Raw genomic sequence first — 16,289 nt, forward strand, 5'->3', positions numbered from 1 at the left:
CACTTTCTTCCCACAAAAATGAGCACTTCACACAGTGTTCTGCATTTTTAAGAAAAAAAAAAAAAAAATATATATATATATATATATATATATATATATATATATAAAGTAGAGATCTTTCCATATCTGAGAAAAAGGAGCCCTTGAACCCTTGTGCACTGTTGGGAACGGAAACTGGTGCAGCCACTGTGAAAAACAGTATGGGGGTTCCTCACAAAGTTAAAAATAGAACAACCATATAACCCAGGAATTCCACTGCTAGTTATTTACCCCCCCCCACTTCACCCCCCCCCAAACACTAGTTTGGAAAGATATACAGACCCCTATGTTTATTATAGAATTATTTACAATAACCAAGATATGGAAGCAGCCCAAATGGCCATCAGTGGATGAATGGGTAAAGAGGATGTGGTGTATACATATACAATGGAATATTACTCAGCCAAGAAAAAGGATGAGCTCTTGCCATTTGCAATAACACGGATGGCCGTAGTATTATGCCAAGTGAAATAGTCAAGCAGAGAAAGACACGTGCCATGTGATTTCACTTATGCATGGAATTTTAAAAACAAAACAAGTGAACAAACAATCAAACAAACAAAAAAAGCAGAAACAGACCTGTAAATACAGAGAACAAACTGATGGCTTCCAGAGCAGAAGGGAGTGGGAGGATGAACAAAATGGGTGAAAGGGATTGGGGGATACATACAGGCTTCCAGTTGTGGAAATGAACAAGTCACAGGGATGAAAGTAACAGCACAGAGAATACAGTCAATGGTGTTGTAATAGTATTGTGTGGTGACAGATGATAGCTATACTTGTGGTGAGCACAGAATCATGTACAAAGCTGTGAAATCACCATAGCGTATACCTGAAGCCAATGTAACATTGTGTGCCGACTAGTCTTCACTTAAAACAAATTTAAAAAAATTAAAGTTACTTATAGAAATCAAGAAAAAAGTTCTTTTCATATTTGCTATAGAGAACTTTCTTGGTACTTTTCACAGTTTTATAATATTCCATTATGTGGATGTCCCAGACTTTAGTCCAGTAGTCACTTTTTTCTTAAATATTTATTTTTGAAAGAGACATAAAGTGCAAGCAGGGGAAGGGCAGAGAGAGAGGGAGACACAGAATCCGAAGCAGGCTCCAGGCTCTGAGCTGTCAGCACAGAGCTCGACACGGGGCTCGAACCCACGAACTGCGAGATCATGACCTGAGCTGAAGGTCAGACACTCAACCGACCAAGCCACCCAGGTGCCCCACTATTTTTTTTTTAGAGAGTGAGAGAGTGCATGAGAGTCAGGGAGAGGGGCAAAGAGAGAGAGAGAGAGAGAAAGAGAGACATAGAAGGAGAATCCCAAGCAGTCTCCATGCTCAGCATGGAGCTCAAGGCAGGGCTCAATCCCACAACCCTGGAATCATGACCTGAACTGAAATCAAGTCAGATGCTCAACTGACTGAGTCACTCGGGAACCCCACCGGTCACTTTTTGATGGGCGCACGGGTTGTTTCTAATCCTCTAGTAACTCATACAATCAATGCATGTAATGAATCACCTTGAACGTGCATCATTTTTCAGATGTAGGATATATTTCTAAAACTAGGGTTTCCTCTTTGGCTGATTGTCATGCACACTTGAACTTAGGAACCACTGGCTTAGGGTTGCTGATGTGATCGGGCTAAATTACACCAAAGCCTTTATGTTTGGACTCACAGAACGGCAGAAATGGGAGGACCCTTAGAGGTCTTCTTCCTCATTTTACAGATGAGGAAGTTCTCAGATGGGGAGGGGACTCGCTCAATGTTGCACATGCATATTGGTAGCAGAGCTGAAACCGGAACTCCGGTCTCATTACTCCCAGGCCAGTGTCTTCTGCCTGTGATTATCATCAACAACAAACATGGAGTGCGCCGTGCAGCATACAGTGTTCTCTAGCTGGAGGAGATAGGGCAGGCACTGGAAAGATAATGTAATGTAGCCTGTGTGAAATACCAGATTTCTGCAGTCATGGAATGGTAGCCTTTCCGAAAGTATCAGAATTAAGCAGGTAAACTGTTCTACAAACTATTGTGACCCACCGACTTCTTTCACAGAATGGAGAAAAGCCAATGGTTCTGTATGAATCTAATTTAATCCAAATTCTGGAAAAGGTAACACCTATGGGCTTCCGTGCAACTTCTTTAATGGGCTTGTTGGCGAAGGGAAAGTGTAGCTGGTGACTTTCTCAGACAACCAAGCTCATAAGGGAGATGATTTGGGGTTGGTAAGTCTCAATGGAGGCAGTTCTTATTGTGGAGATCCATTTCATAAAGTACAGAAGGCCTCCTTGAGCAAACCAAGGTCTTCTAGAAGGAACAAGTGACCTCTGAAAGTCCCCCCTACCCTAGAATCTCTTTCCACAAACATCAGAGATCTAGTTTTTCAGTTATGGTCTCCAGGAGATGCCTACTGTCTCTGTCACCTTTTATTCATCATAGAGATAAAGCTGGGATGGTGTCAAAGCAAACCTCGTCAATCTTAAAGCTTTACAGATCCTTTGGTACCATCTTCAACCTTGTTCTATCTTAGCCAACTTAAGTGGAAGTCTGTGTGTGTGTGTTTGTGTGTGTGTGTGTGTTGTGTGTACACGTATGCGTGGGTATTCACTCACACACGCATGCATGCTTACCAGGTTAATCATACTGTGAGGTCTTATGCAAAAAGTCATAGGCAGTTTGTCTGTTGTCCTTATGTGGGATCTCAGTGTGAAAGAAGCAAATATCCTGGTTGAAGAGTTCCGTGCAGGCATCAGGGAAGCCTGGGATTTTGAAGTGCAGGAGCTGTGAGCACCAGCCAGAGAGCGTGCATTCTTTATCCCATTATCAGCCACTCCACGGTTCTAATTTTGATGAGAACAGGACAATTGCTAAGTGGAGTGCTCCCCACGTAACAGCTTAATCAACCTTATCTATAACAGCCTCTCTTTTGTCTGGTCAGCAATCACTTGTGTCTCCTGAGAGAGAGGGGAGTGGGAGAGACAGCCTTCAGAAAGTAGCAGGTAAGAGCAGCTGCAGGGAATTGAATTGTACATTTTTGTCTTTGGCTGTGAAACATGTTTAGCCTCATGGAATCCAGAGAGCCCAGAGCTCGGAGCCCTTCAGCCCCTACTTCCTCTATTTGGTCAGTCTCAGAGTGTCCAGTCAAGAACAGCTCAATTGTTGAAATCACCCAACAATCTTTCTCCGGGACCTATATATGCATTCTAGGTTCTTAGGCCACTCTTTCTCCAGGTACGGTCCTTGGAGCACATCTACCAGAATCATATGGAAAGCTTGTCAAGAAATGCTTCACCTCAGGGGTGCCTGGGTGACTCAGTTGGTTAAGTGTCCGACTTTTGCTCAGGTCACGATCTCGAGGTTCGTGACTTTGAGTCCAGCACTGGGCTCTCTGTTGTCCGCACAGAGCCTGCTTCGGATCCTCTGTCTCCCTCTCTCTTTGCCCCTACCCAACTTGCACACCTGTGCTCTCTCTCTCACTCTCGCTCTCACTCTCTATATCAAAAATAAAAATAAACATTAAAAAAGTGCTTTGGGGCACCTCGGTGGCTCAGTTGCTTTAGGCATCAGACTTCAGCCCAGGTCATGATCTCACAGTTCATGGGTTCAAGCCCCGCGTCCGGCTCTGTGCTCTCAGCTCAGAGCCTGGAGCCTGCTTCAGATTCTGTGTCTCTCTCTCTGCCCCTCCCCTCTTCGTGCTATCTCTCTTTCTCTGAAAAATAATAAATACGAGCCCCACGTTGGGCTCTGTGCTGACAGCTCAGAGCCTGAAGCCTGTTTCAGATTCTGTGTCTCCCTCTCTCTGACCCTCCCCCGTTCATGCTCTGTCTCTCTCTGTCTCAAAAATAAAATAAATAAATAAATAAATAAATAAATAATAATAAATAAACATTAAAAAAAATAAAAAATAAAACAAATGCTTCACCTCGGACTACTGAATGGGAACCTCTGGCAGGGGACTCAGGCATTGGCATTTTCTTACATTTACTGGGGAAATCTGTTATATCATAAAAGACAAAGACTGCTGCCCTTACTGTGAGGAGCCTTGGTTTAGGGGTTCCTACTCCTTCTCAAATAGGCTTCAGTGTTCTAACCACATATAAACACCATGATAATGGAAAAGCATATTAACTCAGAGCTTACTTTATACCAGCTAAGTGTGCTTAGCACTGTGCTAAGTGCTTTGGTGCTTTGGACATTACTGTTGCACATACACACCTCATAATCACCAAGTGAAGCAGGGGACGTTATCTATATCTCACAGATAAAAAAAAAAATCAATGTTTGGAGAAGCGAAGGAAAAACAGCTAGTCAGTGAGAGATCTGGGATTCACATGTAGGTCGAGCCAGCCATCTCCAAAGGTGGTGATTGGAGACATTATTATATCCCGCCTCCAGCAATCATGCTAAAGCTGATTCTCATAGTACTCAGTCGTTCTTTTTTTTTTTAAAAAAAAAAACGTTTATTTAGTTTTGAGAGAGACAGAGTGCAAGCGAGGGAGGGGCAGAGAGAAAGGGAACACAGAATCTGAAGCAGACTCCAGGTCCTGCACTGTCAGCACAAAACCAGACACGGGGCTTGAACTCACAAACCAAGAGATCGTGACCTGAGTCGAAGTTAGACGCTTAACTGACAGCCAAACAGGCGCCCCAGTACTTAGCAGCTTTTACGAGATACCACAAAATGGCCAAGATGCAGAGCTATCATTGCTATGGAGGAGCCCAGCATGTCTCTGATGCTATTTTGTCACCAGATCCTGTTTTCTTTTTCTTTTTTTACAGTTTATTTATTTTGACAGAGAGAGAAAGAGCAGGAGAGCGTCAGAGAGAAAAGGACAGAGAATCTCGAGCAGGCTCTGCGCTGAGAACACAAAGCTCCACGCGGGGCTCGAACCCACAAACCGGGAAATCATGACGTAAGCAGATATCAAGAGTCAGAGTTTTCAAATTTTCTTTTTCTGTCCTTTTCAACCATCTTTGGCACTCTCGCCTGCTGGCTGAGAGTATATCTGCCTCCTCCGCTGGCTTACGTGCCCTTTCAACGTTCTGGATGCTGGCATTCAGAAAAGTGAGTGAATTCCAAGCATGCTTTCCATGTAATGGGTATTTGACATCCACTCTGAATTGCTTCTCATGCCACTGCTGGCCTTGCTGTCTCCAAGTTTATTCCAGCCAAGTTCTGTTAATTCTACAAAATCAGTGCTTAGATGTTTGGTGTGCACTTGTATTGATTCCCAGGGAAGAAAAATACATTAAAAAAACCCTCTTTTTATCATTGAACGAAGTGGGTGTCACTATTTTATAGTTCAGCTTACCACTTCACAGTATGGTTGCTTTCCACCACCACAGTCTACCAGTATGCGGGCCTTCCAGGGGCTACCACAGACCTGCTTTTAGAAGCTGACCTAGCTGGAAAGAAGCACAAGTTGGGTTCATTATTTTCAGAAAGGGCATTTATTATTGGCCTCTAATATTGCCAATGAGTAAATAAAGAGGATAGCCTCCGTGGATGGTAACAGATGGCAACCTCAATCGCGTGGGTAGTCTTTGACAAGTCCTTTCTTCCCCTCTGGGTCTCAGCTGAAACAGCAGGACCTTGGGTTAGATGACAGATCAAGATCCTGCTGATGGGGTTTTGGAGTGGGGGTGGGAGTATGGAGCCCATGGCCAAGAAAGAACTCTTAAGACGTCTTTGGCGCAAAAAGGTGATTTTATTAAAGCAAGGGGGACAGGACCTGTGGGCAGAAAGAGCTGCCCCAGGATTGTGAGGAGTGACTGATTATATACTTGGGAATTGGGGGAGGTGAAGGCAAAAGGGAGGTTTCCAGAAGGACTTTCATATGCTAAGGAGGACTCATAAGATCCTGAAGGCCTAGCTATTGTCAAGCTAAGATTGTTTTTCCCTCTAGCAGAGCATTAACATCAAGACAGTAGGGAGTTCCTGGAGAAATGTTCCACTCCGCCTGCCTCAAGTACTCTCAATGGGCTGCAGGTTATAAAGAAATTTAATTTTATCTACATTTTCTTCTTGCCTTTGTTCCCCACATCACTATGGAGGGGAGCGTGATGTTACGGCTCCAGGAAACGGAGTCTATAGGTTTCTGGATATTGCCTTTTTTTCCCTTGTAAATCATTAAAAACAGCTGCGAAGGGATAGAGACTCATGCATGACTGTGATCTCTATCAGTTAATTAACCATTTGTTTTTCCCTTTCCTTTGTTCTTGGGCAGCCAGGAGTGCCTGAGGAATATCACACACATCCCACCCGAGGTGAGAGGGGGTTTGCATGGTGTCAGCTTGCCTTATGCTCCCTCATCACTTCTATTTCTAAACATTTAGCGCAAAACACCCAAAGTAGCCAACCTCCCAGAACAATCTTGCCACAAGTACTATTATTTACGTGCTCAACTGCTCTAATAAGAGACCCTCAAATATTGTGTTTGAAACAAAATAGCTTATTATTTTTAATGTTTATTTATTTGGAGAGAGAAAAAGAGTGCAAGCAGGGGAGGAGCAGAGCAAGAGAGAGAGAGAAAGAGAGAATCCCAAGCAGGACCCGGGCTGTCAGCACAGAGCCTGATGAAGGGCTTGATCTCACAAACAATGAGATCCCGACCTGAGCCAAAATCAAGAGGCTGGCCTTAACTGACTGGGCCATCCAGGCACCTCAAAAATAGCTTACTTTTGATTGATTTAGTCCAAGTAGGTGGTCCAGGGCTAATACGGAGTTTTGAAGATGTTAAGGGTATGGGGTGCTATCTTGTTGTTTCCCACCCCGTTAACATTCCAACTCATAAGAAAGGAGAGCATGGGCAGTGGGAGGCATGCTTCTTTCTTTCTTTTTTTCATGCTTCTTTCTTTTAAGGGCACAATTCAAAGTCAGACAAGGGGTGCCTGTGTGGCTCAGTCGGTTGAGCACCTGACTTTGGCTCAGGTCATGATCTTATGACTCGTGGGTTCGAGCCCCGCGTGGGCCTCTGTGCTGACAGCTCCGAGCCTGTAGCCTGCTTTGGGTTCTGTGTCCTCCCTCGCTCTCTGCCCCTCCCCCACTCGTGCTCTGTCTGTTTCTCTCTCTCAAAAATAAATAAACATAAAAAAATTCAAAAGTCAGACAAATCACTTCTGCTTGAATCCTATTGGCTCTGAACTCCATCACTTGGCCTCATGTAGCTGCAAAGGATGTTGGGAAATGCTGTCATATGCAGTCAAGGTTCCCATTACTATGGGAAAATGTAAGGATAGATATTGTGGGGACTCAACAAGCAGTCTTTACCAGCGCACTGTATTATGAATGAACTACCTTGTTTCTCTCTCCCCCACCCTGCAAAGGTTCTTTCTTTGTTTCACTGGCTCACTCTTCACTGGCTATAACCAAGCAAGAAGGTTCTTGATGAAGAATGTAGGACACAGTTCCTTTGCCTGTTGTGAACTGAGCCTAGAGCCAGTCTCAAGCGAACTTTAGCTCTGGGAGGGGTGAAATATCTGTTGTCCAAGTGGCTATCATCTGTAAAATATGATGAAGCTTCCAGAGAAGTCACCCCAATCTTTGAATGAATTGCATTCTTCAAATGATTCAAGCCATAGACATTGTTTCTAAGGTGTTGGTAAGTCCTGGCTGCCATTTTTCTTTTGGGTCCATTTATTTGTATTAGCTTACGTGTTATCTACCAGTTATTATAAAGAGCATAGGTTCTGGTAATCAGCTTAGTGCGACTGAGGAAATCTTCACGCTGACCTTTCGTTTCTGCATTTGTTAAAATGCAGTGAAAATCATCTAATTCAAGGGATGGTTGCAAGGATTATGGGAGCCAGGGACTACGAAATCACCCAGAATAGTGTGCATATTAGGCACACAATAAATACCCTTTTTATTAACACTAACAATACCATGAATGATTCATTTAGTAACTGCTCATTATGCATGGGCCAGAGAGTATGCTAGCTTCTACATAAATAGCTGGTTCATGTCTGCATTTTTTAGTATCCGAGAGTCATAGAAAGCTTCTTTACAAATAGTTGCCTAATTAGGGCTTTGTGAATGAATGTGGGTTACTGCTCTCTTAATAGAGAGCAGAAACTTGCTGTGTATCTCACAAAGGGCTTGGATGGGGGAGGGTGCTAGGAGAGCGTAAACCAATGGTCCTAACTTGATGATAGTTTCCATTTCTTTCTTCCTTCCATAAAACTCAGTTTACTGAGTTTTCCCTGCTCTTCTGCTACTTCACCTGTCATGTCTGTTGGAGAATGTCTGGAATCTCAGAACTGTAAGTTTTCCTTTTTTTGTTTTATTTAAATCCAAGTTAGTTAACATATAGTGTAGTCTTGGTTTCATGAGTAGAACCCAGTGATTCATCACTTACGTACAACACCCAGTGCTCATCCCAACAAGTGCCCTCCTTAATGCCCATCACCCACTTAGCCCAATCCCCTCACCCAACACCCCTCCAGCAGTCCTCAGTTCTTTTTCTGTACTTCAGAGTCTCTTATGGTTTGCCTCCCTCTCTGTTTTGATCTTATTTTTCCTTCCCTTCCCCTATGTTCATCTGTTTTGTTCCTTGAATTCCACACATGAATGAAATCATATGGTATTTGTCTTTCTTCAGAACTGTAAGTCTTAAAAATTCTTAACATTCTCCCTCTCTGAATCATGCTACCTTGAGACTTGGGGTACATTCCACCCTTGAACAACACAGGTTTGAACTGCGTGGGTCCACTTTTTTGATACAGTGCAACACTGTAAATGCATTTTCTTTTCTTTATGATTTTCTTATTTTTATTTTTTTTTTTAATTTTTTTTTTCAACGTTTATTCATTTTTGGGACAGAGAGAGACAGAGCATGAACGGGGGAGGGGCAGAGAGAGAGGGAGATGCAGAATCGGAAACAGCCTCCAGGCTCTGAGCCATCAGCCCAGAGCCTGATGCGGGGCTCGAACCCACGGACCGTGAGATCGTGACCTGGCTGAAGTCGGACACCTAACCGACTGCGCCACCCAGGCGCCCCTCTTTATGATTTTCTTAATAATATGTCCTTTCTTCTGGCTGATTTTATTGTAAGAGTACACTATATAATAGATACAACATACAAAATCTGTGTTAATTGTGTCTGTTATCAATACAGCTCAGGTCAACAGTAGGCTATTAGTACTGAAGTTTTAGAGGAGTCAAAAGTTATACACAGATACTCGACTGAACAGGGTCAGCCCCCTTACCTCCATGTTGTCATTGTTCAAGGGCCAACTGTAGTTTCAATGCCAGCCAGCCATTTACTGGCCATGTGACCTTGGACGGGTCATTTCCATCTTCTGAGCCTTGCTTTCCTCATTTGTGAAATGAGTGTATTAACAATATCCACCTTATAGGTTTGCTGTGAGGAATGAATGAGATAACACACGCAGACAGCTTTATTTTTTTATTTTTTTTAATTTTTATTTATTTTTGACAGAGAGAGAGAGGCAGAGCATGAGCAGGGGAGGGGCACAGAGAGAGAGGGAGACACAGATTCCAAAGCAGGCTCCAGGCTGTGAGCTGTCAGCACAGAGCCCAACGTGGGGATCGAACTCGTGAGTGCAAGATCATGACCTGAGCTGAAGTCGGATGCTCAACCGACTGAGCCACCCAGGCGCCACGTGCAGACAGCTTTAATACGGTGCCTGGCAAGTTAGTCTATCTTCATTAAATGTTAACTGTTTTCATTCATGCATTAGTTTATTCGCTCAATAATTGTTTGCTAAATGCTGGAAATAAACCAGATGCTGTGCCTTCCAAAATCTTCCAATCTCGCTGGGAAGCCAAGACAAGATATACCCTACAAAATGTTAAATGTAAAGCTGAATGCGATCCCTGACAAACAAAACCAGACATGGTCCAGGGAAGGAAGAGGTCACTGGCCCGGAGCTGTGTGTTTTTTAACTTTTCCTGACTTGAGTCTCATTTCTATCACAACTTGGAGCCATCATTCGGATCATAATTTGAACATCAGTGGACTAGAGTAAGACTCAGTGTAGCAGGGACAGGTAGTAATGGAAGAAAAGCAGGCTGGGACAGGTTGTGAAGGCCTTCACATGGTCAGGCAAAGAATTTGAACTTGATTGCTTTAGCTCAGAGCTTTCTAACCAGTGTGCCAGGATTACAAAGAAACCCCCAGGCCAGTCACCAGGGCCTACAAGCAGTCTGTCTTTCACAGCATTTTATAGAGACATTACCATTTGCTATGCCTGCCATACCTTGCAAAGGGAAACATTGTTTCACATCTCCCAGAAGCCATATTGTAGGGTAAGGATTTAGAAGCATATCTCACGGTCAGAGAGAAGGATAAAGAAACCTAGATTAGGACATGGAGTGTTGCTTAATCCCTGAGTCATACTGGGAAAGGTCCAAATCCAGGGTTCCTCTACCATTTTTCCCACTACCTATTGATGGCAAATAGCCACTAACACTGTCTTCACTCTCTACAAAGCCAACCTTTTCCATATGGACAAGAGAAAGGGGGAGGGGGGAAACTCTATGCCCACCCATCCAAACCAGCCCTGTGGGAAAAGTCTTTGAAGATGGGATCACAATCCAGGCATCTGGAGCAAACTGGCAGGCTCTATTTATTGTATAAAAATTGCTAAATACACTTTCCTTTTCCTTAATCCTAAATAGATACCCTAGGGTTTCATGATAGTGGTTTTGTATCTTATTAAACAAAATAGATAATTTGGTTCCTGCTTGATTGAGGTTTGGTGGGCTTTCCAGGATTTTCTCCCTATACCTCTCCCCTTTCTTCTCTATATTATCAGGATTCTTTCTTTTTTAATGTTTTTTAATGTTTATTTATTTTTGAGAAAGAGAGAGACAGAGTGCAAGTGAGGGAGGGGCAGAGAGAGAGGGAGACACAGAATCCGAAGCAGGCTCCAGGCTCTGAGCTGTCGGCACAGGAGCCTGATGTGGGGCTTGAACTCACAAACCGTGAAATCATGTCCTGAGCCAAAGTTGGATGCTTAACCGACTGAGCCATCCAGGTGCCCCTATGTCATCAGGATTCTTGATTGTAAACAGCAGAAACCAACTACAGCTAACCTAATAGAACAATACAAAAAAGGAATCTATTGAAAGGATATTAGGGCTGGGGGGCTCCCAAAACCAAGGGGGAGATTAGAGAACCCGACTTAGAAGACGACATGGACGAAAGGGGTCCCAGGGACCACCGGGAAGCATGCAACCTCCATTCAGCAGAAACAGTGTGGCCAGGACACTATTGGTGAGACTGGACATTGTTGAAATTACAGTGACTAGATAGGAACCATCCCTGTCTCTCAGTTAGTTTCTCAGATTCTTTGTCCCCGGAGGGAGAAGGAGAATAGATCTTTTCCCTTCAATCTGTGTAGATGAGGCAGGGTACTGTGTCCCACCCATATCTCACATCTTGGGAGATCTCCCTTCAGATAGGAAGAAGATGAGTGATAGCAAACAAACCAACAAGCAAAGCAATGTTCCGAGCCTCCCACATGGTGGTGTTCAAACTGCAGGTGATAACATATTATTTAGCCGTGAGCTTAATTTCGTGGGTTGTGCGCTAAATTTCGTGGGTGTCCAATTGACTTTTTCTTTTAATTTTTAACGGCTTTATTGAGGTATAATTCACATAATTGCACATATTTAAAGTATAAAGTTTGATAAGCTTTGAACTGTGTGTACCTGTAAAGCATCAATACAATCAAAGCAATTAACATACCAATCACTCCCTCAAAGTTTCTTCTATCCTCTTGATAATCCCTTGCTCCTGTCCCCGCTGCATTTCTACCCTGTTTCTGTCCTGGGGCAACCACTGATCTGCTATCTGTCCCTACAGATTAATTTGCCTTTGCTATAATTTTCTGAAAATGGAATCAGATCAGATACACTTATTTTTTTGTATCGGTTCTTTCACTCAACATAATTACTTTGAGATTCATCCTTGTTGCATGTATCAATAGTTCATTCATTTTTTTAATTTAAGCACAGTGTATTTTCCAAGCTGAAAAACACATGGCTTTTCCCATGTGCTTCCTTTTTTTAAAGATATAAATGATGGGATCCCCGGGTAGCTCAGTAGGTTGAGCATCCAACTCCCGATTTGGGCTTGGGTCATGATTCGAGTCGTGAGATCAAGCCCCACGTTGGGCTTTGTGCTTGCTGAGCATGGAGACTGCTTGAGGTTCTTTCTCTTTCTTCTTCTGAGCTCTCTCTCGAAAATAAAAATGAAAATAAAAATAAAAATTTTAAGATCTAAACGTTTTTATTTGTTATTTTTTCAAGTTTTTATTTAAATTCCAGTTAACGTTAGTGTAATATTAGTTACAGGTGTGCAATTTAGTGATTCATCGTTTCCATACAACACCTAGTGCTCATCACAAATGTCCTCCTTTTTTAAAAAAAACATTTTTTAATGTTTACTTATTTTTGAGAGACACAGAGAGAGAGACAGAGAGAGTATGAGCACGGGAGGGGCAGAGAGAGAGGGAGGCACGGAATCCGAAGCAGGCTCCCAGCTGTCAGCACAGATCCTGATGCAGGGCTTGAACTCACAGACCGTGAGATCATGACCTGAGCCGAAGTCGGACACTTAACTGACTGAGCTACCCAGGTGCCCCCGCAAGTGTCTTCCTTAATCCCCATCACCTATTTAACCCATTCCCCCACCCATCTCTCCTCTGGTAACCATCAGTGTATTCTCTATAGTTAGTCTGTTTCTTGGTTTGCCCCTCTCTCTCTTTTTTCCGTTTGCCGGTTTGTGTTGTTTCTTTTTTTTTAACTTTTTTAACGTTTTTATTCATTTTTGAGAGACAGAGACTGTGAGTGGTGGAGGAACAAAGAGAGAGGGAGACAAAGAATCTGAAGCAGGCTCCAAGCTCTGAGCTGTCAGCACAGAGCCCAACACGGAGCTTGAACCCACAAACCACGGGATTATGACGTGAGCCAAAGTCGAACACTTAACCAACTGAGCCACCCAGACTCCCCATCATTTGTGTTGTTTCTTAAAGCCCACATATGAGTGCCCACATATGAGTGAAATCATATGGTATTTGTCTTTCCTTGACTGACTTATTTCACTTAGCATAAGACTCTCTAGCTCCACCCATGTCATTGCGAACGGCAAGATTTCATTCTTTTGATGGCTGAGTAATCTTCCCTTGTAATACACTGCATTCCTTTTTGTTGGTGAATTATGATTCCATTGAATGGATACAGCACAATTTGTCCATTCACTTGTTGAATGGTTGTGTGATGGTTAGTTTTATGTTTCAAAGTGGCCAGGTGATAGTCCTTGACTATTTAATCAAAGGCTAATCAAATGCTGCTGGGAAGAAATTTTGTAGATGTGATTAGTGTTCACAATCAGTTGATGTGAGATAAAGGAGATTATCCTACATAATCTGGGAGGCCAGATTCAATCAGGAAGAGGAAATTCTGCCTGTGGAAAGCAATTTCACTTTTTCACACAAACGGTGATGTTATTGTAGATACTTTTTGTCAAATTGAGGAAGTTCCCTTCTATTTCCAGTTTTTTTTTTCAGTATTTTTCAGAAATGAATGTTGGATTTTGTCCATTTTTTCCCTATGTATTGAGATGATCATATGATTTTTCATTTTTTGTTGATATGGTTATTAATGGCTTGGTTTTCATATCATTGGATTCAGTTTGCTAAAATCTGGTTTAGGATCTTCACATCCAGGTTCATGAGGGATATTTGTCTGTAGCTTCCTTCTCTTGTACCAACTTTGGTAATGCTGTTCTCATTGAATAAGTTTGGAAGGTTTTCCTCTTCTTCCATTTTCTGGAAGGGTTTGGGTAGAATTTAAATCATTTATTTTCTATAAATATTTGGTCAGGTTCACCAGCAAAGAAACCTGGGCCTGGAGTTTCATTGTGGGTAGGGTTTTAACTACAAATTCAATTTCCCTTATTGATACAGTGCTATTTATTGATTTCTTTCTGAGTGAGCTTTCATAGATTGTGTCTTTCGAGGAATTTGTGCATTTCATCTAAGATGCCGACTTTTTAGGAATAAGATTGTCCATAATATTCCCTATTTTTCTTTTAATATTTCTATTGATGTCAATTCTCTCATTAATTAGTAATCTGTCTCGGGGAGCCTGGGTTAAGCATCCGACTTCGGCTCAGGTCATGATCTCACAGCTTGCACGTTCCAGCCCCCCATCGGACTCTGTTCTAACAGCTCAGAGCCTAGAGCCTGCTTCAGATTCTGTGTCTCCCTCTCTCTCTGCTCCTCCCCTGCTCATGCTTTCTCTCTCTCTCTCTCTCTCAAAAATAAATAAAAACATTAAAAAATTTTTAATTAGGAATCTGTCTCATTAATTTGTAATTAATTGGTAACTTGGTGTTAGATAAGGGTCCAACTTCATTCTTTTGCATGTGGATATCTAGTTTTCCCAATACTATTTATTGAGAAGACTGTCTGTCCCCATTGTTTGGCCTTGGCACTAATCATTTGACCATATATGTGACAATTTATTTCTGAGCTCTCTATTCTATTTAGCTGGTCTACGTGTCTGTCTTTATGCCAGTACCACATCTTTATCCATTTATCTTGGATACCCATTTACGATGGACTAGAAATTGCTATAAACTTGTGTAAATATTTTGGAATAATTGCAGAAAAGCCTTTTAGTATCCTAACATTTTATATTTTCAGTACCATACTGTTTTGATTGCTATAGCTTTGTAGTAAGTTTTGAAATCAGAAAGTGGGAGTCCTCCAGCTTTGTTCTTTTTCGAAATTGTTTTGGCTATTCAGGTCCCTTGAGATTCCATATGAATTTTAGGATGGGCTTTTTTTTTTATTTCTGCAAAAAACACTATTGGAATTTTTATGGGGATTTCATTGACTCTCTAGATTACTCTAGATAGTACTGACATCTTAACATTAAGTCTTCCAATCATGCTGGGAAAACCGGATAACCACATGCTAAAGAATAAAACTGGACTGCTATCTTACACCATTCACAAAAAGTATCTTGAAATGAATTAAAGACTTAAATATAAGACCTGAAACTGTAAAACTGCTAGAAGAAAACATAGAAAACATAGAGGGAATTCGTCTTGGCAATGATTTTTTTTTATAGGACACTAAAAGCATAGGCAAAAAAAAAAAAAAAAAGACAAAAAAGCAAAAATAAACAAGTGGGACCACATTAAACTAAATGCTTCTGCACAGCAGCGGAAACCATAAACAAAATAAAAAAAGGCAACCTACAGAATGGAAGAAAATATTTGCAAACCATATAACTGATAAGGGGTTAATACCTCACATAACTCGACAGCAAAAAAAATAACTTAATTTAAAGTGGGCAAAGGTATTTTCCAAACAAGATATACAAATGGCCAACAGATACACAAAAAGATATTCAACATCATTAGTCATCAGGGAATTGCAAATCAAAACCACAATGAGATATCACTTCACACCTATTCGAATGGCTACCATAAAAAAAAAGTAAGAGATAACAAATGGAAATTGGTACAGCCACTATGGAAAACAGTATGGAAGTTTGTGAAAAAATTAAAACTAGAACTACCATATGACCCAGCAATTTCACTTCTGGATGTATATCCATCCAAAGGAAATGAAATCACTATCTCTAAAAGATACATGCACCCCCATGTTCCTTGAAGCATTATTGATGATAGGTAAGGCATGGAAACAACTGTAGTGTTCATCAACAGATAAATGGATAAAGATGTGGTCTGTACACACACTCACACACACAGACACGCAGACACACACACACACACACACACACACACACACACTGGCATGTTACTCGGCCATTAAAACAAAAGGAAATCCTGCCATTTGTGACAACATGGATGAACTCAAGGTACCATGCTAAATAAAATCAGCCAGGCAGAGAAACACAGATACTGTATGGTATCACTTATATGTGGAATCTAAAAAAAAAAAAAAAAAAAAAAAAGTCAAACTCATAGAAACAGAGAGCAGAATGGTGGATGGGAGAAAAAAGTTGCAAAATCTTTTTTCTTATGATGAAAAGCAATGCATTGTTCTGTTTTGTTTCAAAACATATTTCCTATTTACACTTGGTATGGAAATCTAAGTCGACCATATTTAGATACAACAGCCCCCCCCCCTTTATCCATGGGGAATATGTTCTGAGACTCCCAGTACATAACTGAAACCATGCATAGTAGTGAACCCCAATATACTATGTTTTTTTCCCATACATACATGCCTATGATAAAAAA

General features: G+C 41.7%; 1 long non-coding RNA gene across 1 annotated transcript; it reads left to right on the top strand.

Annotated features, from left to right (window-relative positions):
• The first annotated feature begins 6,926 nt into the window (after positions 1-6,926).
• Positions 6,927-14,317, top strand: LOC123595008. The gene is made up of 2 exons (XR_006710978.1): positions 6,927-6,973; positions 14,187-14,317. It is a non-coding gene; the product is annotated as an uncharacterized LOC123595008 (long non-coding RNA).
• Positions 14,318-16,289: the final 1,972 nt, after the last annotated feature.

Source organism: Leopardus geoffroyi, chromosome X, assembly GCF_018350155.1.
Source record: "Leopardus geoffroyi isolate Oge1 chromosome X, O.geoffroyi_Oge1_pat1.0, whole genome shotgun sequence".
Classification (NCBI taxonomy): domain Eukaryota; kingdom Metazoa; phylum Chordata; class Mammalia; order Carnivora; family Felidae; genus Leopardus; species Leopardus geoffroyi.